The 25,688-nt window shown below is 47.9% G+C and overlaps 2 protein-coding genes across 2 annotated transcripts in view; one reads left to right on the top strand and one right to left on the bottom strand.

The window, feature by feature from the left end:
• LOC138528821 (zinc finger protein 271-like) overlaps positions 1 to 23,547 on the bottom strand; it is a 163,303-nt gene extending 139,756 nt beyond the window's left edge. Inside the window, exon 1 of the mRNA XM_069640712.1 lies at positions 23,470 to 23,547. The gene's annotated coding sequence lies outside the window, so the exon portion shown is untranslated. The remainder of the gene's footprint in view (positions 1 to 23,469) is intronic.
• The window catches only part of LOC138528729 (zinc finger protein 271-like), a 507,619-nt gene that overhangs the window by 309,996 nt on the left and 171,935 nt on the right, over positions 1 to 25,688 (top strand). The window lies entirely within an intron of this gene.

Below are 25,688 nucleotides of genomic sequence, written 5' to 3'. Positions count from 1 at the left end.
TAGTGCAGTTCTGAAGATGATGGTGGGGCCTCCTCCTCTGGAATTGGGTCTGTCCGCTCTGATAATGGAGTCATTATCGGGGACTGCTAGTACAAGTGAAGGGCCTGCTGCAGCATGCAGCCAGGATTCAGTTCCTGCAAGGAAGTCTAGGTTGTTGGACAAAATGATATCTGAAATCTCAGTAGCATGGGCTAAAAGGGACCTGGCGTTTATTAAGGCTCCTTTGATGGACTGCTTCAGATTGTTGAGAGGGCTATTTATTTATTTATTTATTTATATAGCGCAGACCAGGCCCAAAGGCAACCGGGCGCATATCTTGACAGAAAGTTACAGGTATGACAAATCATCGCACTGGTACCAACAGATTGCGATCAGAATATACAGAATATACAATTGACGTTTACAAAGCAAAGCAATGAGCGGGACAGTAATGTCGGAGCAAAGCAAAGCCGGATGGTCCGTCAGAGTCAGTTCACTATTGCTAGCTATAGATTGTTTCTGGTTAGTGTTTTGTCTATTTTGGTTTAGTTTAGTGTCTGTAAATCCCTTGGGGAGTTTACTTGAGACTTTAGGGCCATATTTGACATTGTAGCTGTGAGGTGCGACCAGGGGGTGCGGTGGGAGCCTGTAGCGGAGTCTGATGTTTCTGTCATTAAAATTAGGGCAGGTGGTTGGTGGGCCTGTAATGAGGCTTACGGTGCTCCTTTTGAAAGTGGGGTTAGATGGCGTACCCTTGTTATTCCATGGTGGAACTGGGAATAGATTGGGTAGGAATGGGGTCAGCCTAAGTGTGGCATCCAGCCTGTTGATGTTCAGTGCTGGTAGGAAGGGGGTGGCTTTGATCCTGGAGCCTATGACTGTAGTGGGGATCAGGTTTTGCCACAGTTGTTGCTGCATCTGATCAGGGTCAGATGGTTGCCTAATGTCAGACCTGGCAATAGTGAGTCTAAATGGGAGTGTACGGAGTATATTATGCATGATGTGGTTTCTTACTGGCAGGGACACTGTAAAAATGGGCAGGTTGGACACATTGCGTGGACATAACAATTTGTGAAGTGACGATTCCCACTTCGCAGTACATGCACTACAGTACACTATATGGGCAGTATGCTGTCCAGTACAAAATGTACACAAAGCAGTACACAATATGTGCTGTTTCGCAATACATGCAATACAGTACAAGCAAGATGCAGTGCGAATACGCAATATAGTTAATGCAGTACACAATGTTGACACTATAAACGAAGACAGGCTAAGTAAGACGTTACTCAATAGGTGTTGAGTAGTAAGTAGCAAGGTGTGAGGTAATGCATGCTATTTACAATATGCAGAGCTAGCGCGATAAATGGTGTGGAGAGCTATGGACAACTAAGCTGCAGTTGGTGGTGAGCACTAGGACGGACGCAAAATCAGTAAAATGCACAGATAACACGATAGTCTGCAGATTGGTCGCCGTACGCGGTGCTAGCATCTTGGGTATTCACGCCTACGTAGTAAATAATACATCGGAAGGCTCAGGGGTAAACAAATTTGGTGGCGGGGGTTGCCATAATATTCAAGCAATGATCATCAGAGACAATAGGAGGAAGGTAACAAGTAGTGTACAAGGCTAAGATGAGAGAAAAAAGAATGTACTACATAGCTATGGTTTTGTTGTGCGGGATAGGCAGATTCGATATATTACGCGGGGCAGGGATATTTAGACTGAGAGGTACAGTGGTAACTTATACCGACAACTAGACATCGTATAACTTTTTATCATATGAAGTGCAGCGGAATTAGACTAGGCATGCGTGATTAAGCCAAAAACAGTCAATGCTATAGGTGTTATACGGTGCACAAAATGAAACTGGATGAGGACTGGAGGTGGATAGTCAGTGTCTTGCAGCAAGGGGGATTAGTGTTTGTTTGTCTTGCAAACATATGCCCCTGCTTCCCTGCATGTTATATTGGCAGGATGGCTGAATGCCACTATTTAAGATACAGCGGTGGGTGGTGGCAGGTGGGGGTAGAATAGCTACCGATTCTGCCAGCTTGCAGACAATTCAATCCCCTTCTCTGGCCTTGCCAAAGAGATTCCCTCTTCTTACTTGTCGTCGTATCGCTGAGCAGATGGAATCCCTTTGAGTTCTTCAAGGCCAGCGAGAGGGGGAGGAGAAGTATACTCTACCCAACTCTTGCTGAAAGGTGACATGAGGCACTGCCAGACAGCTACTTGGTCAGATCACTACATCTGGCAAACTGTTGATCACCAGAAACCTAATCAGACAGAGTACAGGCCTTGTAGGATCACCCCACCTCCAGGTCTCGTAACTTGGCAACAAAAATAAATTATTTAGTATATCCAAGTCCTTCGGCTCAGATGCTCCTACTACCAGACTTCAGGTATATATCCAAATTTGAAGTCAATCGAAGATCAGATATAGTACTGATAGGTATTATTTCTATCAGATTACATAAAACTATGCATGGCATTGCATGTTTTGTATGGGTCGAAATTGTCCAAAACTAATACAATCACCAAAAACTATCAGAATATTTAAGTTTCATTGAGGTAGGACATATTGGTAAAAAGCTATATGAAGTTACATCTGGAGAGGTAAATTAACCCCGACAAAGGGCCTCGTTACACGGTAGGGGGTAAACCATGGCGCTATTAGCGCCATGGTTCATGCCGGTAATTTACTGGTACCACCTTGGAGGAAAGGGGAATTACCGCCCTATTCCAAGGTTGGGAAGGCGGTAATTCCTCCTTCCTCCATTGCCCTTCCCCATTCCCATTTTTGCCCCATAGGGCATAATGGGAATGGGGAAGGCGCAAATTGCGGTACCGTAATTAGCACCCTGGTCCCTTTGCGGGTTGGATTTTTAACGCCTGAAAAAATCAGGCGTTAAATTCTCCAACCCGCAAAGGGACCTCGTAGTAAGGCGGTAAGGATTTACCTGTACCGGTAAAATACCGGTGCCGGTAAACCCTTACCGCCTACCGTGTAATGAGGCCCAAACCCTCCAAATTAATCAGGGTCAAATATGGGAGGACAAAAGCAAAATAATTGTGATAAATGCTATTTGAAGACAGGGGCACAGGTGTTTATATTTCTATGTCCTGTTGTCCTTTAGTTACATTGAAAATAAAGTAAAATGTGATTTATTTAAGGCTCAGTCCACTTTGTATTGAAAAACGAAATTGGAAATTGAATTTCATTTTATTTATTTTTTATTTTTGTTTGTTTATAAGGCGCTGAAGCTTGCAGGCCCACAGGCATTGAATGAAATATAGTGCAAATTGAATGCATGCAAGTTTATGTACGGGTTTAAACCAGTGTCGGGTAACGCTGGGTCATAATATAAATGCATAATGCTACTGCCTGTAGTGATATCACACAGTTAATGCTGCCAGGGAGACCCATAGTCTTACATTAGATGTGGGCACAACAAAATGTATGCAGAGAGAATCCTATTTGTTAAGAATTATGCCAAGTACCAACCCATACACCCTACTGTTACCACAGGGACCTATATCAGACAGGCATGGCTAAGATGTATTGGCTGGAGTAACGGATCCGGACTCTAGAGGAGAAAATAATTTTAATATCAGGATTTAAAATTGAGGGGAGCTGGGAGCTATTTAGCTCCTGCTTCTAGCTGAAACTAACAGCTACCAGGTGCTACCTTTTGGCTCCTAAGGCCAACGGGTACCTTCCAAACATGTAAATGTGACATTAACTGAGTATTTGAGAATGTTAACACAGAAGAATTAGAAAACATCTAATATACATTTAAACACAATGGGCCTCATTACGAGTTTGGAGGTAGCCATGGTGCTATTAGCCATGGCTGCTTCCAATATCGTGTCCGGGGTCTGTGAATGAGGAATTACCGGGTCATTCCAACCTTGGAGGACCCGGTAATTCCTCATTCACAAAAACATTCCCCATTCCCATTCGAGCCCCCATAGGGTTGAATGGGGATGGAGCTAATAACGGGCCCGTTATTAGCTCCTTGGTCCCCTCGCAGGACCCGGAAAGGACGTCTGGTTTTACCAGACGTCTGTTCCAGGTCCCGCGAGGGAACCCCGTAATAGGGGTTTACCGGCACCATTACCGGTGCCGGTAAACCCATTCCGCCAACCTCGTAATGAGGCCCAATGTTTCATACAAAATGGACAAAGTTAAAGGAGCATTTCTGAAAACTCCTGGTTCACCTGCGGTAGCTCCTGCCTACAGGGTGATGCCTGTCGCACAAGAGCATCTTTTAGCTCCTACTCATCTAATCTAAATTTCGAACCCTGTAATATAAAAATATTGATACCAAATAATGGGAAGAAAGCATATCAAGTCAAAGCTGGATAAAGAATAGCTTAAGGAATATTGGAGAAGGCTCAGTTTCCAAAACCTAGAGAAGTTAAAACCAGTGACCAAACTTAGAGAGGGTGTCAGGGTTTTGGTAAAGCAGATATAGAGCTCCCGGTGGGACCAATAATAAAACCCAATGTTGATAAGGAGGAAGAGATTATTCCTGACTTTGCTTTTGTTAAAAAAGAAAAATGATCCATTGTTAGCAGAACCCTTCATTCAAGCAATATCAGGGGATGAGGGCCGGGAAGAGACCGGACCATTTTTTTTTCTAAAGTCTGGACTGTTATATAGAGGATGTGTAGGACGACAGGTACATCCAGGTCACAAATTGTAATACCCAAAAGCTATACAAATATTGGGCCTCATTACAAGTTTGCTGGTCTGGTAACAACTAGGGGGCTCAAATGGGAATGGGGATTCATTATTACCGGCACCCGGCAAAGGGGAATTACCGGGTTCACCGGGGCTGGAATGCCCCGGCAAGTCCCCTTTGCTGGGTACCAGTAAAAAAAATGGCTCTGGTTTTACAGGCATGGCTACCGCCAGAGTCATAATGAGGCCCATTGTTTTGGAAATGGCTTATTCTCATTTGACAGGAGGTCATTAAGGATCGGCAAACATTCAGGCCCAAATTGTAAGTAGCTTCTGTTGGCTGGGGATTTATGCTCACATGAAGGATTTCGTCAGTACATATGCCCTATGTCAAAAAAACGGTACTCAAATTCCTCCTCCAGTTCTATTACAGTCCTTACATATTATTGAGGTTTACTTTTCACAGATAGGAATGCATATAGTAGGTACTTTAAAAACCTCAAAGCTAGCGAACACATATATAATGGTAATTTTGGATTATGCAACCAGTTACCCTTGGGCCTTTCCATTAAGAAATAACACATCACAACCGATTTTATAGTATTTAATCCCTTTTTTTCTAGAATAGGATAGGATTTCCAAAATAAATCTTTAAAGATCAAGGATCCACATCTATAAGTATGCTGATGGTCGAAGTTAAAGCAATTCTTCAGATTAAAACTTTGCACACATCCATTTATCATCCCCAAACTGACTGATTAGTGGAAAGATTTAATCAGACGCGGTGGAAACAGATGGAAAGAACTGGGACTTTACGATAGCTTGGGCCCTGTTTGCCATTAAGAAGACTCGTCAGTCTTCCACTGTTGTTTCACCCTTTGAACTGTTATATGGAAGACAACCTAGAAATGTGTTAGATATGTTACATAAAACCTGGGAAGAGAAAGGGCTACCATCCCATTATCTCAAACAGCACAAAGATTGAAATAACATATGACAGCGGCTCAAAATATAGTTTAAACTGATATGGTACAAATGCAAGAACATCAAAAGGAATACTATACCAAGAAAGCTGTGATAATATATGTTTCTGTAGGTCAAAAGGTATTGGTTTGGCTTCCATCTTCTGAAAATAAAATGCTTTCTAGGTGGCATTGCCCTTATGAAATCCTAGAACAGATGGGACCTTTCAATTATAACGTCTCTCAACCAGACAGAAAAACAAAAAACCCTATTTGTCATTAGTTTACTGTAATAGAAAGAAGCCCCTATTCAAAATATTTCAGTAATATTAATCAGTTTATTAACTGAAGAAAATGATACCAATACATTAATTTGTCCTGACTTACCACTTACTGATTGACCTCCTACAACAGTTCCTTGATGTGTTTAAGGCTGAACCAGGTAGAGTAAAAAGGGATATATCATCTCCCATACTCTCCCAGGAAATGTTATTCATCAGAAACATTATAGAATCTCAGAGAGTAGAAAACAGATTATTCAAGAAGAAATAGAAGCCATGTTAAAAGCAGATATTATTGAGCCTTCACTTGGTCTTCTCCTATTGTGCTGTTTGCTAAGCCTGATAATTCATGGAGGTTTTGTATTTACTTTAGAAAAGTCATTGATGTATTACAGTTTGATAGCTATCCCGTGCCTAGGATATATTATCTGATTGATAGATTTGGAGATGCAGTATATCTTTCTACCTTTGACTTAACGAAAGGCTATTGGCAAGTACCACTGAACCCAATAGACAAACCGAAGACAGTCTTTTCCACTCCAATAGGTTTGTTTCAATTTAAGGTTTTACCCTTTGTATTGCATGGGGCCCCATCTACCTTCCAAAGACTAATGGACCAAGTGCTTAGACCATACATTTCATTCTTTGGCACCTACATTGATGATATCATCATACATAGTAAAACATGGCCTTAACATGTGTCACATTTATATAAGGTTAAGATCTGTGGTAAAATATCTAGCCTTCTCTGTGAGAAATGGATTAGTTCAACCCCAAACTGAAAAAGTGAGAGCCGTTGAAAAAAACCAGGATCCCAAGACTAAGGAAGGGCCTCATTACACGGAAGGCGGTGATCCAGGGTGCTATTAGCACCCTGGACCATGCCGGTAAATTACCGGCACCGCCTTGGCGGAAAGGGGATTTACCGCCCCATTCCAAGGTTGGTGGGGCGGTAAATCCCCCTTCCGCCATTGCCCTTCCCCATTCCCATTTCTGCCCCATAGGGCTCTATGGGAATGGGGAAGGCGCTAATTACGGCACCGCAATTTTGCGGTGCCGTAATTAGCTCCGAGGTCCCTTAGCGGGTTGGTTTTTAACGCCTGCAAAAAGCAGGCGTTAAAGCACCAACCCGCTAAGGGACCTCGTAGTAAGGCGGTAATGGTTAACGGTCACCGTTACCATTAACGGTGGCCGTTAACCATTACCACCTTCCGTGTAATGAGGCCCTAAGACAGAACTACAAGCCTTTCTGGGCCTAGTGGGTTACTACAGAAGATTAATTCCTAATTTTGCTTCTATCACTTCCCTTCTCACAGACAAGCTTAGGCATGCAGAACCCCAAAAACATAAATGGCATTCTGAAGACCAAGGGCCTCATTACAAGTTTGGAGGCAGCCATGGAGCTGTTAGCTCCATGGCTGCCTCCAAACCGGCCTCCTTTACCGGGTTCCCGGAATGGGGACTTACCAGGTTACTCCGAGATACGAGGACCTGGTAAGTCCTCCTTGCAGGAACCATTCCCCATTCCCATTTGAGCCCCCTTAGGGCTCAATGGGAATGGGGAGGGAGGTAACAATGGGCACATTATGAGTGTCCCGTTGTTACCTCCCTGTTCCCCTCACGGGACCCGGAAAATACATCTGGTTTGACCAGATGTCTGATCCGGGTGCCGCGATGGAAAGGTTGTAATCAGCCCTGCCGGAATGAAGGGGGCCGGTCCCGTACCGGCACCCTTCATTCCGTCAGCGCAATGGTTATAATGAGGCCCCAAGCATGTTTTGAAAAATTTAAACAAAATCGTATGTAGTGAAGGTGACAGACTTCAATAGATCCTTTATCCTACAGACAGGTGCATCAGATACTGGACTTGGGGCTGTATTGTCATCAGTAAACGATAGTATAGAACATCCAATCCTCTACATTAGCAGAAAGCTATTTCCCCCAGATGTAACACTATGCCACTCTTGAACTGGAAGCCCTGGCCATCAAATGGGCTATAACTTATTTGACATATTATTTGATGATGTGAGGGTTTAGAAATGTGAGCTGGACAACTTTGTAAAGGTTTTTCATAAAATGCCATTTTATTTACTTAAAAAGGGTTGATAAACATCTCACTATCCCTACGCTGAACAGGATTCACCTGCCTATCAAAATAAACTAAAGTAAACACTCTACACTCGCAATCTGTCCCTCACACTTAAACATACAAACATATGAAAGAAATACATGGCAATTCAAATAGGACAAATATCACAGTTATTTCTAACATAAACTTAATAACTATTTCTCTTTGTAACCTGCGTTATATCCCCTTCCCCAGATTCAAAGCAGGAATTTGTATCCAAAGTTCAAAATTAGGAAAGTTCCTTTCTACAACTAAGTTCGGATGAAAAGGTTCTTCTTGGTCCAAAGGTCTCTCACTTGCACACAGTTCAAAAGAAAAAGCAACTCATTGGGCCTCATTACAACCCTGCCGGTCTGGAAAGAACGGTGGCGGTAAAACCGCTGCCACCATTGTTTCCGGACCTGCTGATTCAGAGTCCTGCAAGCGGGAGGTGTCACTCCCACCAGGTCTGACCTGGTAGGTTTAACATCCCCCGCTTGCAGGCAGACATGGAAACACTGGCTCTGTCATAGACGGAACCTGTGTTTCCATGGTGCCCATGGAGTCCTATGGGACTCCATGGGAATGGGGATTTACAGAATTCCGCCGCCGGAATTACCGGGTCACCGGGGTTGTAATGCACCTGTGATTCCAGCAATCACGGAGGTGGAATGGTAATACGGGTCCGGCGGCAGCCTGCCGGTTTTTCCGGCACGCCTACCGCCGGACTCGTAATGAGGCCCATTGTCTCTCCACTTGTAGCAACGAGTGCAACACAACTTCTTAGGAAACAAAAACATTTCCACAGTTCATCTTTAGAAACAGCAATGTTTGGTCAGGATGATTTCACAAGATACTGTAAAGGTCATGCCACTTTTTCTTCTTCACAGTCTTTAACCACAGCACAGAACTTCAATGACTTCTACCTGGTTCACTCACTTGCCAGGTCTACCACTACAAAGTCCCTTGCCCTGGTATATTCTCCTGCCAGGGGTAGAAAACACTACTACAAGTCCATCTGTGGTAATGCTAACTTCAAACAACTTCTGTTTATGCCACATGCAATGCAGGTTATGCTCCTCTCCTCCTGAATACTTTCTTTCAGGAGGACAGCTCTTTTACCACTCTGGTTTTCCCGGTCTTACATCAACCGAAAGCTGATAATGGCTTTTTATCACACTTGCTCTTCTTTGGCTTAGACAATGAATGTTTGGCTCTTTATCAACTATTGCATCTTCCTCTCTATGACAATTTGTTTTACAATTGGCTTGCTTCTTAATTACGATATTTTGGCTTTGGCAATGGTAGATTGTGTTACCTTCTTTTAATATTGCCCTCTTTTGGTGTTGGTAATTACTTTGAACTTTGTAATTACAATTATATCCTGCTTTTCTTTTTCCAATGTTCTTATTCTGCCGCTTTAGCTTCTTTGTATGAGATTGGTATGAAAAGTTATTCTTCATATGCCATTTAGTTTCTTTACATTAGTTTGGTATTCAATCGTCCCAAGAGTGGCCAGCGGGCAATTACGGAGCGTTCCAGTGTCACACAATACTAGTGAACTCACCAGGTGCTGAATATGCATCTGCTGCCACTTCTGCTTTCTCTGCTTCCGGCTGCACGGAAAGCTGCTTCTTTTTGCTTCCAGCGGTCTGCGCCAGTTGGGAGACAAGCGTTCCTCATGCCACAGGCACTCTGGTGCTCGCCTGCCATCGGAGTTCAAGTTACTCTGGTGAAAGCTTTGCCGATTAATGGTTCCCACCGCATAACCTTAAGCTACCATGGGGAAGGCTTTCTGGAACAGCGCTTCCTGCCGTGCATCCTCTGCATACTAGGTCCTTAAGGGTAGAGATCCTCACAAAACGGGAAGTGGCTTCGGCATCCCTTCAGCTTTTGCTGTCACTGCAACGTGGAGTCTCGACAATTATTCCAACTTCTGCTTCTCCTAATGGCCTGCATCCGAGGGGGCCATTTATACTCCCCATATTGCACCTTGCAGGCTAGTGCCTCCAAATCCCTCTTCCTCCTCCCACTACTTGGGCATTGTGGGACTTGAAGTCCCCAATGTCCAAATTACCTTTTTCTGCTACCGTCTCAACTTTATAATAGAGGCCACTAAGATAGTAGTGTCTCTCGGGGAAAGTTATTTAAGGGGTTTTCCCATTCCTCCTGGCATTAATCCCCCTCCCCCCATGAGATCGGCACACAGAAAACCACCGCCAGTGTCAGGATCAGGAAGCGTCTGCCTTTCCTGGCCACATGGGAATGGTGCCAGGACAGGTTTTCTGGTGGAATCATCTCTGATTCATCACAACACGTAGAACATTTCACCTAGTTACTGATTATGCTCCCCCCTAAGTGGTTGAGTTAAGAAAAGATACCAATGCTAGAGTTATGCACTGGATTTTAGATGTACAGCCCTATTGCTTTTCGGTTGAAAAACGTAAAGGAGAAGAACAAGGTAAATGTTGATTTCCTTTCACAATTTCCAATTGAGGGCGTGAAAACCAGTGACATTAGGGGACACATGGGTATGTGTTGAATCAGATGAGGTTATACCAAAATGACTGGCCTGGGACCCTTCTCGTGTGGCCAGGGAAAGGCAGGCGCTTCCTGACCCTCTGGGTGGTGTTCTGAGAGAAGATCACATGAGAGGGGACTCGGATCAGGAGAATTGGGAGAACCCTATAACTTCCCTAGAGATCCTAGTTTTGATGGCCTATTGTAAAATTGAGGCCTTTGATATAAAAAGTAACTAGAACATTGGGGACTGGAGTCCCACAATGCCCCAAGTACTGGGACGAGGAAGAGGGGGGGTCAGAGGTACAGAACTGCAGTATTCAGTATCGTGATTCTAACGACCGACACCTGAGCAGGACTTTTAAATAATTTAAAACCGCTGGCCATTAGAGCAGGAAGGTGAAGCAGTAGAAGAGGTTGCCAGTTGCAGCAGCAGAAGCAGAGAAACGAAGCCGCCGAAGCCGCCGCTGTGTTTGAAGCGGATGTCGGTCCTGAGAGGGTCTTCAAAGGTGAAAACCTGAAGTGCAGAGGTCGCGCAGCAGTAAGCAGTGTTTTGACAAACTGTCCCATGGGAGAGAGAAGCTCTCCTTATTTCATGCCTAGTCCCGGTGGCTGGCGCGCACCGCAGTGCTCGAGGAGCAAGACATGCTCCTTTCCTAAATAGCAAGGGACACAGGAACACAAACAAAGCTACCAGACATTCAGGAATCAACAGAAGAAGCAGAAGTGGCAGCAGATCGAGCTAATGCATAGAGGGATACCGGTAACCACGGGATGCTCCATAGTCAACCACTGACTGCTAACACACATTTTGAATACCGAACCAATGCAAGAAAGCCATGTTGGCGTTATGCTCACTTTTGAAAGAAGGTAAGGGAAGAAAGGTTTTTTATTTTGTTGATAGCGCCCAGGACGCAGCACTGAAGCCTGCCAATGAACAAAGGGACCAAACCTGGTTTGGCACGCAAAGACAAACACGGAGGACCTTTCCAAAAAAAAACATGGCTGACCCGAATTTTCGGTCGCGGTCTGGAAAAATCGTGGTAGTTTGTTCTAAACCCTTTCCACCAGCCATTTCAAGTGGGAAAGGGTAATATTTGACTGTTACATGAGTGTTTAGACTTAGCGGATGCTAGGCAACCCACCCCAGCACTCTATAAGAAGATAGGGTGTGCTGGGTCTGTAAATTTAAAAAGACTAGTAATACATGCTCTGGGAGACAGTAGTCAGTCCCAGAGAAGGTATTTAAACCTTGGGGAGTCTGAAAGACACCCCTGAGCCACTGCACTGAAGGTGCTGTATGACGCACAAGAAAAAGATGATGCCTATGGAGTTGTTTTAAAACTCCATATCCAAAGAATACAAAAGTAAAAACACACATCAGAATACATGAAAGAGTGGCAAAACAGGCTCAAACTCTTTCCAGGTAAAAATTAAAATCCTAGAAATCCAGAAAATTTGCTGGTGGTCTCAAAAGGTAAGGGAAATTAGCACATTCTTGAGAATTCTCCCTAACACTCTCCCCAGAAGTCTTTCAAAAGTGGCAAACCTGCTCCATGTGGCAACTCTCAGCTCTCACTCTGCTGTCGAACACTCCTCCGATAACTGCCACCTAACTAAACTCACAGACCTGGATATTCTCGTTCCTACCGAGACATGGTTGAAGGCCAGCTCTGTCACGAGTTTTGACACACTCCTCCTTGAGGGCTACAAGATCCTCTCCGAACCCAGGCCCAACAGGGCTGGAGGCAGGGTGGCCCCGATTTCTCCTGAGTGGATCCCTGCTTCCATCATCCCTACTCAGACCTATTCCTCCTTTGAATGCCTAGTCTGCAGGTTCTCTTTCTCTCCTGCCCTCTCTCTGGCTGTGGCTACCATCTACAGGCCACCTGACCAGGTTAGGATATGATATGGCATTTATAATGTCTCTATACACAAGTGTTTCAAGGCACGACGAGGCAAGGGAGGGGAACAAAACGATCCTACTAGGCCAGGTGTCATTCAGATCACGCAAGTGCGTGGGAAGGTGGCAGGGACAGTGCAGTACATGGGAATATAACTATAAGTAAGTAATGGCCAGCAAGTGCATGGGTAAGTGCAGACATCAGGTGTCAGGCTGGTATGGGGACTGTAGGGATACAGAACAGTCCCAAGTGTGGGGGCTGCCAGGTGGGCAGTGCAGGTGTGTGACGCTGGTGGGGGCGAGACCTGGGCCCGAGATCTGAGGGTGTCCAGGTAGCCAGTGCAGGTTCAGGTTACAGCCAGGAGGTCAGCAGAGGAGAGGAGGAGAAAAGGCAGAAACAAAGAGGAAGGTTTTGAGCTGCTTCCGGAACCGGAGATGGTTCTCCTCAAGTTTAAGGGAGGGAGGGAGGCTGTTCCAGAGGGAGGTACCAGCCGAAGAAAGATCTACCACCAACACGTTGCTTGGAGAAGCGACTGACCCTGAGGGAGTTGGAGGCAGATGAGCGGAGAGCTCAAGAAGGAAGATATTTAGGGAGAGAGAGTTGAAGGTATTGTGGCCCCAGGCCCCAGAAGGCCTTGTGGGCGATGCAGAGGGTTATGAACTTGATCCTTGCAGCCACTGGGAGCCAGTGCAGAGATTTAAGTCCTGGAGAGATACGATCCCTAGTCTTGAGGCCAAGGATAAGTCTTGCAGTCCTGTTCTGGATAAGTTGCAGAGGGCGGAGAGTAGAAGCAGGCAGATTTAGAAAGAGGCTGTTGCAGTAGTCAAGCCTAGAGAGAACCAGCACTCTGGAGACAGTGAGATTCTGGGGGAAGGAGAGGAAAGGAACAACACCTCTGAGGCAGTGCAGCTGCTAGTGTGACTTCTTAGAGACGTCAGAGATGTGAGGAGAAAAGGAGAGTGTGGAGTCGAAGATGACCCCGATGTTTTTAGCCTTGCAGGTGAGAACAGGAAGAGGGCCAAGTGAGGCCAGCCAGAGAGCTACAGGAAAGGAGGGAGTGGGTGTGCCGATGAGGAGACTCAGTCTTACTGGCATTAAGGCAGAGGTCATTGGAGGCACACCACTCCTGGATAGCAGACAAACAGTCAGAGATGAGGGAAGGAGAGGAAGAGGCTAAGGGTAGCCTGAAAATGAGCTGTGTGTCATCCGCATAGCACTGAAAGTTGGGGCAGAGAGCGGCGATGCGGTGGGGAAGGAGTGCCAGGTATTGGTTGAACAGCCAGGGGGAGAGGTTAGACCCCTGGGGAACACCACAGGTAGAGAAAAAGATAGCAGAGAGGAAGGACCCAAGTTGGACCTGGGAGGTTCGGTCAGAGAGGAAAGACGTCAGCCACGCCAAGGCCTGACCAGTGATACCCAGGTTATCACAGAGACGGCTGAGCAGGATGGCATGGTTGACAGTGTAAAAAAGGCAGAAGAGAGATCAAGCAGGATGAGGACACAAGGGGTGTTAGCATCAAGGTTGGAAAGCAGGTCTTCACGGATGTTCAGGAGAGCAGTTTCTGTGGTTCTGGCTGCTCTGAAGCCAGATTGATGGTCATGAAGATAACCAACAGATTCAGTGTGGCGATTAAGCTGGGAGATGGCTAGTTTCTCCAGAATCTTGCCCAGGAAGGGAGTGATGGAGATTGGGTGATAGTTAGCTGGGCAGGAGGGATCGGCGAAGGGTTTCTTAAGAAGAGGGTGCGCAAGGGAGTGCTTCAGGGGGGATGGGAAGACTCCAGTGGCAAAGGATTGATTGCAGAAATCAGCCAGGGCAGGAGCCAGGGAGTCGATGTGATCCTTGATGGTTTTGGAGGAACAGGGGTCGACCTGTTTTGACGAGACTTTCATAGATCGGACTTGTCCAAAAACCTTGTCTGCAGAGAACAGGGGAAAGGCTGAGAAGGAAGGAGGAGTGGTGGCTGCAGAAGGGCCAGAGGAAGAGCAGGGAGTAGAGGGAGGGGGGATAAGAGGAGAGGGAGAACACGATGTCTTCAGTTTTAGAGATGAAGTGAGAAGCCAGTGCCATGCAGAGGGCCTGGGAAGGGACAGGAGAGGTAGAGACTGCAGCAGGATTGGCCACTTCCTTATAGATTTTAAAGAGTTCAGCCGAGTTGTTTGATGCCACAGAGACGCGGACTTGGATATGCGTTCTCTTCTTGGATAGGAAAGAGAGCCGGTATTGCCTTTGGAGCAGGCGGCAGACCAGTTTGTCAGAGGATGTACATGAAGCACGCCATTTCCTCTCGGTCACCCTGCACTTGCGTTTGAGGGTGATGAGGTCTGAGTTGTAGCAAGAGTTGCACTTGGCTTTGGGCTTCAGGCGGATTCTCATGACAGGGGCAAGGATATCAAGAATATCAGATATAGCAGAGTGGAGCATTGAGAGGGCTGTGTCAGGGTGAGAGTCAGCCAAAGAGGTGCAGAGGGGAGAGAAGATGGCAGTGAAACCCTCAACTGACATGCACTTCATGGGTCGGATGACTGAGAAGGTGGATGGCAGTGATGGAGTTGTCTTGGCCTGAGGGATAGGGAGGGTCAGGTGGGAGGAGAAGAGAAAGTGATCACTCCAGGAGAGGGGAGTGGAGAGGGGGACGGAGAGGGAAAGGTCTGACGAGATCAGAACATCCAGAGTGTGCCCTGCAGAGTGAGTTGGGCCAGAGGGGAGAATAGTGAGTGAGAGAGTCGCAGAGGTCACGAAAGAGTCCTGAGGGAGGACAGGAGGCATCCAGGTGGATGTTGAAGTCTCCAAGAAGGAGGAGTTGAGTGGTGGAGGCCAGGAGTGAGGAGGAGAGGTCCGCCCACTCATAGAGGAAGGAGGAGATCTGACCAGGTGGCCGGTAGATAGTAGCCACAGTAAGGGAATGGCTAGGGGAGAAAGAGAGCCTGCGGTCAAGGCATTCAAAAGAGGAGTAGGCCTGGGTGGGAGTGACAGAGACAGGAATCCACTTGGGGAAGATCAGGGCTACACCCCCTCCAGGGCGGTTGGACCTGGGCGGGGAGAGGATCTTGTAGCCGTCAGGAAGGAGCGTGTCAAAGCTTGTGACAGAGCTGGCCATGAACCATGTCTCGGTGAGACCGAGGACATCGAGGTCAAGTTCTTCCAGGAGGCGAAAGATATCAGAGAAGTGTTTGACAGCAGAGCAAGATTTTAGAGTGGCAATATGGAGAAGGTTGCCATCCTTGAAGGACTTCCGGGGAGGGGTACAGATCAGAGGTACTCCTTTCAGAGGTGTAGTGGGAGACCGAGGGGGGCCGAAAGGGAAGGAAAAGGCAAGGTAGCCAAGGAGGAGGCAGAAAGGGGGGGCGAGGTAGCCACAGAAAGGGGAGACGGGACAGCAGGAGAAAAAAGGAAATTGAAGAGGCGCGGGAAGCGTCTATCAAAGAGGTGAAGATTGGCCTGAGAGCCTTGGACCAAGACCGTCCCATTTGAGTAAACATTAATGACGACCTTGCAGGAATGGTAGGAGGCCAGGTGGGCATTCCACTGGGTGCCACCATTAATGGGAGAAGAGGAGAAAGGAGAGAGCACAGAGACCATATGAGGGGTCCGTAGGTCTGGCAAAGGAGCAACAAAGAGGATGTCGGTCAGAGTTTCCTTGGAGGAGGCATTGGTATAGGTGTCAGCGATAGGGAGGCCTGGGTTGGAGACCAGGATGTCCTTTTTAAACTTTTTCCTACCAGATTTAGTGAGGAGAGCAGGATAGTCAATAGAGAAGCAGTTAGAAAAGATAGGAGAGACAGAGAGCACCATACAGTAGATGGGAGAGGAGAGAGGTGGAGATACTAGAGATGGACACTAGAGTAGGCAGACAAGACAGCGAGAGGCAAGCAGGTTGAGCAGTAGGACAAGATGTCGACGCTCAGGATTAAGAGCTCCAAAATGCACATTTTTAAGACAGGAGAGAAAACACACCTAGGTTTCACTATGCAATTTTAAATACTGAGTCAGTGGGCCTCATTACGACCCTGTCGGTAGTTGTTTAATGGGGCCGGTAGAGCTGCCGGCCCAGTTAACCCCCTACCGCCTCATTACGAGGTCTACTCGTGGGACCCGCTAAGGACGCCTGGTTTTACCCGCGAATGGACCAGGATGCTAACTACGGGCCCGTCATTAACGGGCCAGCTGTTAGCATCATCCCCTTTCACATTGAGATCATTGGGGGCTCAAACGGGAAAGGGAATGTACCGGGTCTGGGTTCCCTGAATGGGGAAATAACGGGCCCTCCAAGGTCGGACCCGGTAGCAGTTATGGGGGTAGCCATGCCGCAAATAGCGGCATGGCTACCTCCATTGTCGTAATGATGCCCAGTGCATATTATAGCAGGAGCAAAACACACCTAAATTTGAGAATCCTGAATAGCAGGGTGCAGCAGACGAGACAGCGGAAGGCAGGGCATTTAGGCAAGACGATGATACTTGGAATGTAAGAACTAATTACAGAGAAAAATCCAAAGATGGGATACACAGCATAGGTTGAGAATCATGGATAGATGAAGACAACCCAGAATATACCATGCAAGAGACAGTGGTGGAAAGCACCAAGGTGAGGGAGTCAGCTAGGTTAAAGGGATAGTGGGGAGCTCAGGGGGACTGCCAAGGATGAGGATGGGAGGCGTCCCCAGCGGACACCTGCAGACACCACAGGGAGCCGCCTAAGGTAGGCGCCACCCTTTGCTTAAGGGGTCTTCGCTATAGGGGCTGCCCTGGGAAAGTCGGTGAAAAGGAATGAGTAACCAATCAGGGGGGGTGGTGGGTGGGTGGTGAGGCAGGCGGGAAGGAGGGAGAGACACGGAAGGGAAGCGGGAGAACAGGGAACAAAGGCCACACACATAGCAAAATACAATTAAACAATTTCTCAACAGAGCTCTTTAAGAGGCCCAGGAGGGCAGCCAAAAGCAACAATTTCGAGCGCCTCACTCGCCCGCTCAGCCTCTGTGGGAAATGGTGAGCGTGGGCTACTGCTGCATACTACCCTCGGCAGCAGAGTGCAGAGAGCCAATCAGGGGATGTGGTGGGTGGGTTGGGAGGCGAGCAGGAAGGAGGGGATAGACACGGAAGGGAAGCGGGAGAACAGGGAACAAAGGCCACACACGCAGCAAAATACAATTAAACAATTTCTCAACACAGCTCTTTAAGAGGGCCAGGAGGGCAGCCGAAAGCAACAATTTTGGGCGCCTCACTCACCCGCTCAGCCTTGGTTGGGAAAAAAAAAAAAAAAAAAGATTGCGCTCTTCCTCTCCGAATGGGCTGCCATCACCTCCTCTCTCCTTTCCTCTACTTCGCAGTTTCTCCTCCTTGGGGATCTCATCAACATCCACCTGGACTCCCCAGACTCCTCTGGGATTTTTCTCAACCTATGTGACTCTCTTTCCCTCTCCATTCTACCCTCTGATCCGACTCACCCTGCCGGCCACACCCTGGATGTTCTCATCTTTACAGACATCCCCCTCTCAAATCCTCTCACTACTGACCAGTTTCTTCTTTCTTCTCACTTGAAACTTCCAGGGCCCTTGGAAAAGGCCCACCCAGCACTGCCACCTTCCTTCGTGGTCATTTGACCTATGAAGCAAGTGTCAGTGGCCATCTTTGCCTCCACCTTCTCTCCCCCACCTACTCCTGTGGCTGACTCCCATCCTGATACAGCCCTTTCCAACCTTTGCCTGTCCAACTCTTACTCTGGATATCCTTGCCCTGTCATGAGGATCCACCTGAAGCCTGCCACCAAGTGCAACTCTTGATATGATTCCGATGTGGCCGCTCTTAAACGCAAGTGCAGAGTAGCTGAACGGAAGTAGGGAGCTTCGGATGCACCCTCTGACAAACTGGCCTGCCGCCTGCTCCAAAGGCAAAACAGACTCTCAATCCTCTCTAAGAAGATGGTCCATATTCAAGCCTGCATCCCTGGGTTCTCTAACAACACGGCTGAACTCTTCAAAATCTGCAAGGAGCTGGCTAGTCATACTGCTAGAGGTACTAGTCATACTGGCTAGAGGTACTTTCCTCTCCTTCCCCCAAATGCTTACTCTCGCCCAACCCCTGGTTCTCTCTAGGTTGGACTATTGTAACAGCCTCTTTCAAAATCTACCTGTCTCTACTCTCTGCCCTTTGCAACTAATCCAGAACAGGACTGCAAGACTTGTACTCAAGCCCTGGTATCGTATCTCTCCAGCCCTGAAATCTCTCTATTGGCTCCTAGTGGATGCAAGGATTAAATTCAAAACCCTCTGCATTGTACACTAGGCTTTCTGGGGCCTGGGTCCAAAATACCTCCAGCTATCCCTCTGAAAATACCTCCCCTCTCGAGCTCTTCGCTCCTCTACCTCCAACTCCCTGAGGGTCCATTGTTTTTCTAAGAAACAACCTGGGGTAGATCTCTGTCTTAGGCTGTGGCCTCCATCTGGAACAGCCTCCCTGCCATTCTGAAACTTGAGGAGAACCATCTCCGGTTCCGGAAGCACCTCAAGACCTTCTTCTTTGCTTCTGCCTTCTCCCCCTCCTGATTTGTTCTCTCTCTGCAATGTGCACCTGGCCTACCCTCTGTCTTCCGGGCCCAGGTACCTGCTCACCCTGCCATCGACCCGCAGTGCCTCTGGGCCACCCCTTTCACTGGGGTCTGCATCTGTACCCATACAGCCCCCCCTTTTTTTTCTTCCTGCACTTATCAGACATACCATGTCTGCTGCCTTAAACCCAGCACTTGTCACTTGCTGCTGCACTACCATCGTTTATTGCCATTATTAATTTATTTTTATTATTTATCTGTTTCTCCTTTGCTCTGCACCTTCCACTTCTCTCCCTTCCATGCACTTTTCCCCTTTCCCTCTCCCATGCACGTGTGCATTTTCAATGTCACTGGGCCTAGTAAGATCATTGTTTTTGTTCTCCCTTGTTTCCCCTCCCTTGCCTTGTCGCACTCTGAAACACTTGTGTACAAGCGCGATACAAATAAAATATCAATATGGCTCAAAATCCCCACTCTAAAGAATAAGAGCCTCCTCTCTTCACTCTCACACCAATACAAACAGCTCATCCTCACCGCCATCAACAATGAAAGAATTGCTAATGCAGTTTCAAGCCCCCGTGAACTCGTCACCATACTTCATGCACTAGAACCGCTCTGAAACACTTGTGTACGAGCGCAATAGAAATAAAATATCAATTCAATTCAAAGAAACCCACATCTCCCCCCAGATGCCATGTTTAAATACAACACTTGGTGGAGCAAGACACCCTTACTGGAGAAATCACACAGCTCCAATGGAAAATTCATGCCAAACAGGTCTTGCAGCTTTCCGCCAGCCAGCTGCCCAGTCCTACCCTTGACGAGATCCCACCTTTCAAGTTTCAATTCATCAACAACATTGACCTTGCAAATATCATCGCTGGCCTTAAACCATGCTGATGCAAGGGAGATTCACTCTCCGCCTCCCTGGTCAAAGACTGTGCAGAACCCCTACTCCCGCTTATCGCCGCCATTATCAACCCTTTCTTCTAATCTTATTCCATCCTTTTTGCACTAAAGGAATCCTGGATTACAGCGCTTGTGAAAAAACCCACCCTTGACCCAGCTATCCCCACCAACTATGGGTCCATCACCACAGTCCCCTTCCTTGCTCAAAATCATGGACAGAGTTGCCTACCTACAAATACAGACTTTCCTAGAGCACTACCACATTATAAGCTCCCACCAGTCAGGCTTCCGCCCTAAACGTGGGACAGAAACAGCCCTCCAAGACCTAAAAAAACAGCTCCTTCATGTCAACGACAGGGGATCTTTATCACTGCTCCTCCTTCTTGACCTCTCAGCTGTATTCAACCTTGTTGAACATAAAATCCTCTGCCAAGCCCTCACCTCTGCTGCCCACTTCTCCCTAGAAGCCACCAGCTGGATTGCCTCCTTTCTGTCAAATAGATCCTCTAGAGTATTTTCAGGCGAAGCTATTGCCACATCAACACCCAATTCTTGTGGGGTCCCCCAAGGCTCCTGTGTTTCACCCACTCAGGATAATGTTTACACCAAGCCACTGTTCGACCTTCTTGATACTCTGGGAATCATGTATACTAACTACGCGGATGATACTGAAATCCTTATCCTCACCCCCTCTCTGGCGACCACTTGAAAGACACCATTAGGATTAATAAAATCTGCAAAACCATCCAATCCAGGATGGCTGCACATAGCCTCTGCCTGAATGACGAAAAAACAGAACTTCTCCTTGTCAGGCCCCTCGTGCGTTTGAAGAGTCTCTCTCAGGACATCCTTCATCAGACGGACACAAAATCTTTGTTGCTTCTTCAGTTACCTTGACTCTTCTCTCTATATGTCCCGCCATGTCAACCACATTGCCTCGACAGCAAGGTATGCGATTAAACTTATTAATGCCAGCAAACCTTTCTTCACTACCACAAACCGTCTGCAGGTGCACTCATATGCTTAAAACTCAACTACTGCAACTCCCTGCTTTGCGGTTCCTCAGCTAAAAACCTTTGCAAATTACAAACAACCCAGAACAACGCACTTAGAGCAGCCCTTGATATTAGCAAACGGGATTACATTTCAGAAGCCAGAAAATCAGCCCACTGGCTCCCTGTTAAGGATAGAATTACTTCCAAAATTCTATCTCTCACCCACCTGTGACAAAGCAGGGGGAGAAGGGTCAAATCGGAGCATTATTCAGAGCCAGTTAGACAATTGTCAGCAAGTCATGGAGCCTGAAGTGTTGAAGCATGAGGTGATTATGAGGTCAGCCTGAGTCATGAGGGGAGGAGCTCTTTCTCTGTAAGATTGGCATGTCGTTGGCACAATGATGACTGGAAGGCTGATTTAAGGTGCTTTTCTTCTAATACAGTCTCTCTGTTATGTTTTTTTCGTTTTGAAAAATAACAGCAGTTGGGAGAGGAGGAGGAGGCCGTTATACCGGAGGAAGAAGCTGTTTTTGAATGGGCCTAGTGATCTCTGTCCCGGCAAAATTAAGTGAGGAGGCTCCTGTTGAGCAAAAAAATACTGTTAAGCAAGTTCCAAGAATTCGAATAGACTTTTGTGAAGGAGTCGCTACCAGAGCGAATTGGAAGTCACAATAAATATGTGCCAGATCGGGTGAGAAGCCCAGCTGAGCCGGAGCTCTGAAGTGCCGAATTCCTCGCTCCGGGCCCCCAGCGTTGTGAGGGAGGAGCCAGCATCATGAGGCGGGCTGAGACGAGCCTCCCAGCTGACGCGTAGCGCGGCTCTCGTAAGCCCTGAAGCCAGCCGATCCAGGCCACAACAGAAGGAGGAGGGGCCGGGAGTCTGCGGAGGCCGCTGCGCCTCCTTCTGCACAGCTGATCAGTGCTGCGGCATCGATCGAAGAGGCCGCACTTTGAGAAGGGCTATCCCACGAAGAATCGTACAGATCGAGGTGAGCGGGGAATGCAGATTTACGAGCCGGGCCATGGGAGAAATGTTATATAATGAACTGTGAGATGCGAAGTGATCTGGAACGCTGAGGAGTGAAACAGAGAAAAGGAGTGAGAGACTTTTGGGTAATTTTGAAGTGAACCAACATAACGTTAGGCGAAAAGGAGGGATGACACTTCCTGGGCACAGTGTTCTCTTGGTCAAGACATGAAGGTCTGAAATGAACTTGTGGGGCTCAAACCGTAGACAAAGCAACAAGGAGAGGAGGCCATAATCTAAGGTGCCTCTTGTCCTAAAAGAATGCTGTCCGGAAGTAGAATATAGATTTTAAAACAGTTATAGCAAAACAGTCTATACTTCTATTGGCTCAAAGTTAATAAAAGTTAATTCCAGTTCTACTAAGACTGCGTTCAGAGTGGACATTCCCACCCACTTTCTTACACCACCGCTGTTTCTTGAATGACGCCCTGGGTTACCTAGCTGACAACTTGAAAAAACGTGCTTCAGTAAGACGTGCTAGAGCCGCCTACAGTCACTGTTTTGTCACCCCAAGGTTCAAATGAGCCAAAACAGGGGGCTCCAGTTTCTCAGTCCAGGCACTGCCTCTGTGGAACAAGCTACCCCCACCACTATGTGGAGAACCGTCCTACGCCTTCAGCTCTCTTGTTCAACCCTCCTTCTCCATCCCTTCCCCCACTGAGACACTTCTGTTTGCTCTGTAACTAGATGCCTGTGGGCTATGCGCGCTGCTATAAATGTACAAATAAATACAATTTAAAGATCTCTAAGACGGGGCGTAATCGGTCAGAGAGCAGCAGTGGGCAGCCAGGTAACACCCCATACGGCTCTTGTGTTTTATATGTGTGATGCTGAGGACCCGGGGTTGGCTTAAATAATCACAAGGGGGATAGGAGACAGCTCATTCTCACAGCAGCTCCCAAGTGGGTGGTTTTAGAGGTGAAGAACGAGTTTTAACAGTGACGCTGCCCCCGAATAGTCTGATTAGAATGTGGTTGCCCCTCCCCCACAGTCTCTGAAGTGTGGCCCCTGCCTAGAAGCGCTGCATGTATCCTACATGCACTGGTTCCTCACTGCTACATGCATGCAGAAGCGTTTAGGATGAGAGGCTATTAAAGGAAAGATGGGGCAACCAAAAGGTCCCCGTGGCCTCAACCAATGGCAGGGTCAGACTGGAGCATAAAGGCGCCTTGGATAGCGATGGAAAAGAGGCGCACACGTGCAAACGGCCATGCATGCCTTGCATGACAGACTCTTTGGGTAGTCCCCAACACTCATGCACATTGTGCATTCTAAAGAATATTCATTCAGTAAAACTGGTCAGAACTGCTGGCAGCAACTCATCAGACGGGCCCTCAGAAGCATTGCTCGGGCATTGCCCTCTGGGCCACTGCGAGCCCGCCAACATGGGGCCAACATGGGGCCATCAGAGGGGGCGCAGAGGGGGCCCCTAATGGGCCCGCCCCCTTCCTGGCTGCATTTCACAGAAAAGAGCACGGCCTCGGGGTCCAAAGACAGGAGACACGTCAACGAAAGTAAATAAAACTCATTCATGATAAATAACTCACGGCGGGGGGGCAGGGGGGTGCGGACCCATCGGAGACGCCACAGTAAGCGTGCCTGTCCCCGGGCTCAGTGGCACGCGCAGAATGTGAGAGGGGATCGTTTGCGCATGCTCCCTGCACACCAGGGCACGCGCGCAGCTCCTCAACTTAGTGTGCGCATGCTCACTGCTGCTTCTATCATTCATAGGCTGGGTACAGTGTGCGCATGCTCACTGCTGCTTCTCATTACGGGCTGGGTACAGCGTGCGCATGCTCACTGCTGCTTCTCGTTACGGGCTGGGTACAGCGTGCGCATGCTCACTGCTGCTTCTCATTACGGGCTGGGTACAGCGTGCGCATGCTCACTGCTGCTTCTCATTACGGGCTGGGTACAGCGTGCGCATGCTCACTGCTGCTTCTCGTTACGGGCTGGGTACAGCGTGCGCATGCTCACTGCTGCTTCTCGTTACGGGCTGGGTAGAGCGTGCGCATGCTCACTGCTGCTTCTCGTTACGGGCTAGGTAGAGTGTGCGCATGCTCACTGCTGCTTCTCGTTACGGGCTGGGTACAGTATGCGCATGCTCACTGCTGCTTCTCGTTACGGGCTGGGTAGAGTGTGCGCATGCTCAATCCTCCCTGAACAAAGACATCTTTATGCGCATGCTCACGCGTTTCTGTCTCCGGGCCTGCCGAGGTCAGTGTTTTATCAGTGTGCCACATCATGCAGTGCTGTGTATCACAAGCCTGAACGCTTTACACCACCTGATTGTGACCCCCATTCAGGGGCGCCGAGTACGGGGGCTCCGTGGCCCGGCCACACCACCCCCCCCCAAATCAAGTCTGGGCTGAGTCCCCCCCCCCCCCCCCCCACGGAGAGAAGTGATGCAGTATTGATCCATGGATACTGCATCAGATACTGCATCACTTCTCTCCAACCAGGTAAAAGCGCGAGGATATCGGATTAAGCCAGGTGCTCTTTTGTTGAAAAGAAGAAGACAGCTGTCATGAGCATGCAGCAGCGCTGAGAGCGTGCTGGAGCGTGCTGGAGGAAGAAGGGGCCATATGCAATGTGGAGCGCTGCTCGATCATTAACAGCTTCCAGCTCCTGCTGTTGATGCGCACTGTCTCCCTCCTCCTCCTAATATATATATACACTTGATAATTATACTTTAAATAAAGTTACTTGCCTTATGCCCAATTGTAACGGTCATCCTTTCATCAGCGGACACTTCATTTGGCGACGAGGAACTGTGTAACCCGCCACCGCCGCCTCCCATACCAGCTGACGGTTACGTGGCCGCTCTGCTCATGCCCGAGCGTTGCAGCGGCCCGATACATCAAACGCGACGTTATTTTAGCATTGATACGTACACGGGGCATTGTTTGACATGTGTTTTCGTGAAGTGAGCCGTAACTGATCACAGCATTTCCCCATCGGCAGTCACTTCCCCACTTAATTATAACGCATGCGTGTGTAATAAAGAGGCACACAGAAATGGAGATGAGTAAGAGCTTTATTCGAGGCCCCCGGGGTAGTCACAGTGGAGGCACCAACTGGCGAGGCACTCTCAAATGGAATATACATGCACGAGATTCTAAAGAGACTCGTGCATGTATTACCATAACATCTCCCCCAACTAAGGCAAAAAGAAAAAAGAAAAACAGGAAAGTGAGGGGGAAAAAAGGGGGTCAAGTGGGAGAGGCAGAGGGAAGATGGGTAAACTGGGGTACATTAGTAATAGACATAGGGCCTCATTCCGAGACTGGAGCTATCCATGGAGTAAAGAGCACCATGGTAAGCAACCATGGAGCTATTTACTCCATGGATATCCGGCATGGTGAATGGAGTAATTACCGGTTCATTCCAAGGTTGGAGGGACCGGTAAGTCCCCATTCACCATACCGGTTCCCCATCCCCATTCCTGCCCCCATAGGGCTCAATGGGAATGGGGAAGGAGTAAATTACAGCACCGTAAATTACGGTGCCGTAATTTACTCCAAGGTCCCTTTGCGGGTTGGATTTTTAACGCCTGTTAAAAGCAGGCGTTAAATGCCAACCCGCAAAAGGGAACTCGGAATATGGTGGTAAGTGTTAACGGTCACCGTGGCCATTAACGGTGACCGTTAACCCTTACCTCCAGCCTCGGAATGAGGCCCATAGTCATTGTTGAAGTTTTGGATGATTTTGCGGTTCCTTCTGGACATTCTTCCAGTGGGGACTCCTTGATGCATGGAGTGAGGTC

Source organism: Ambystoma mexicanum, chromosome 7q, assembly GCF_040938575.1.
Source record: "Ambystoma mexicanum isolate Mex_15411 chromosome 7q, UKY_AmexF1_1, whole genome shotgun sequence".
Lineage (NCBI taxonomy): Eukaryota > Metazoa > Chordata > Amphibia > Caudata > Ambystomatidae > Ambystoma > Ambystoma mexicanum.
This window is presented reverse-complemented; position numbering and strand designations above follow the sequence as displayed.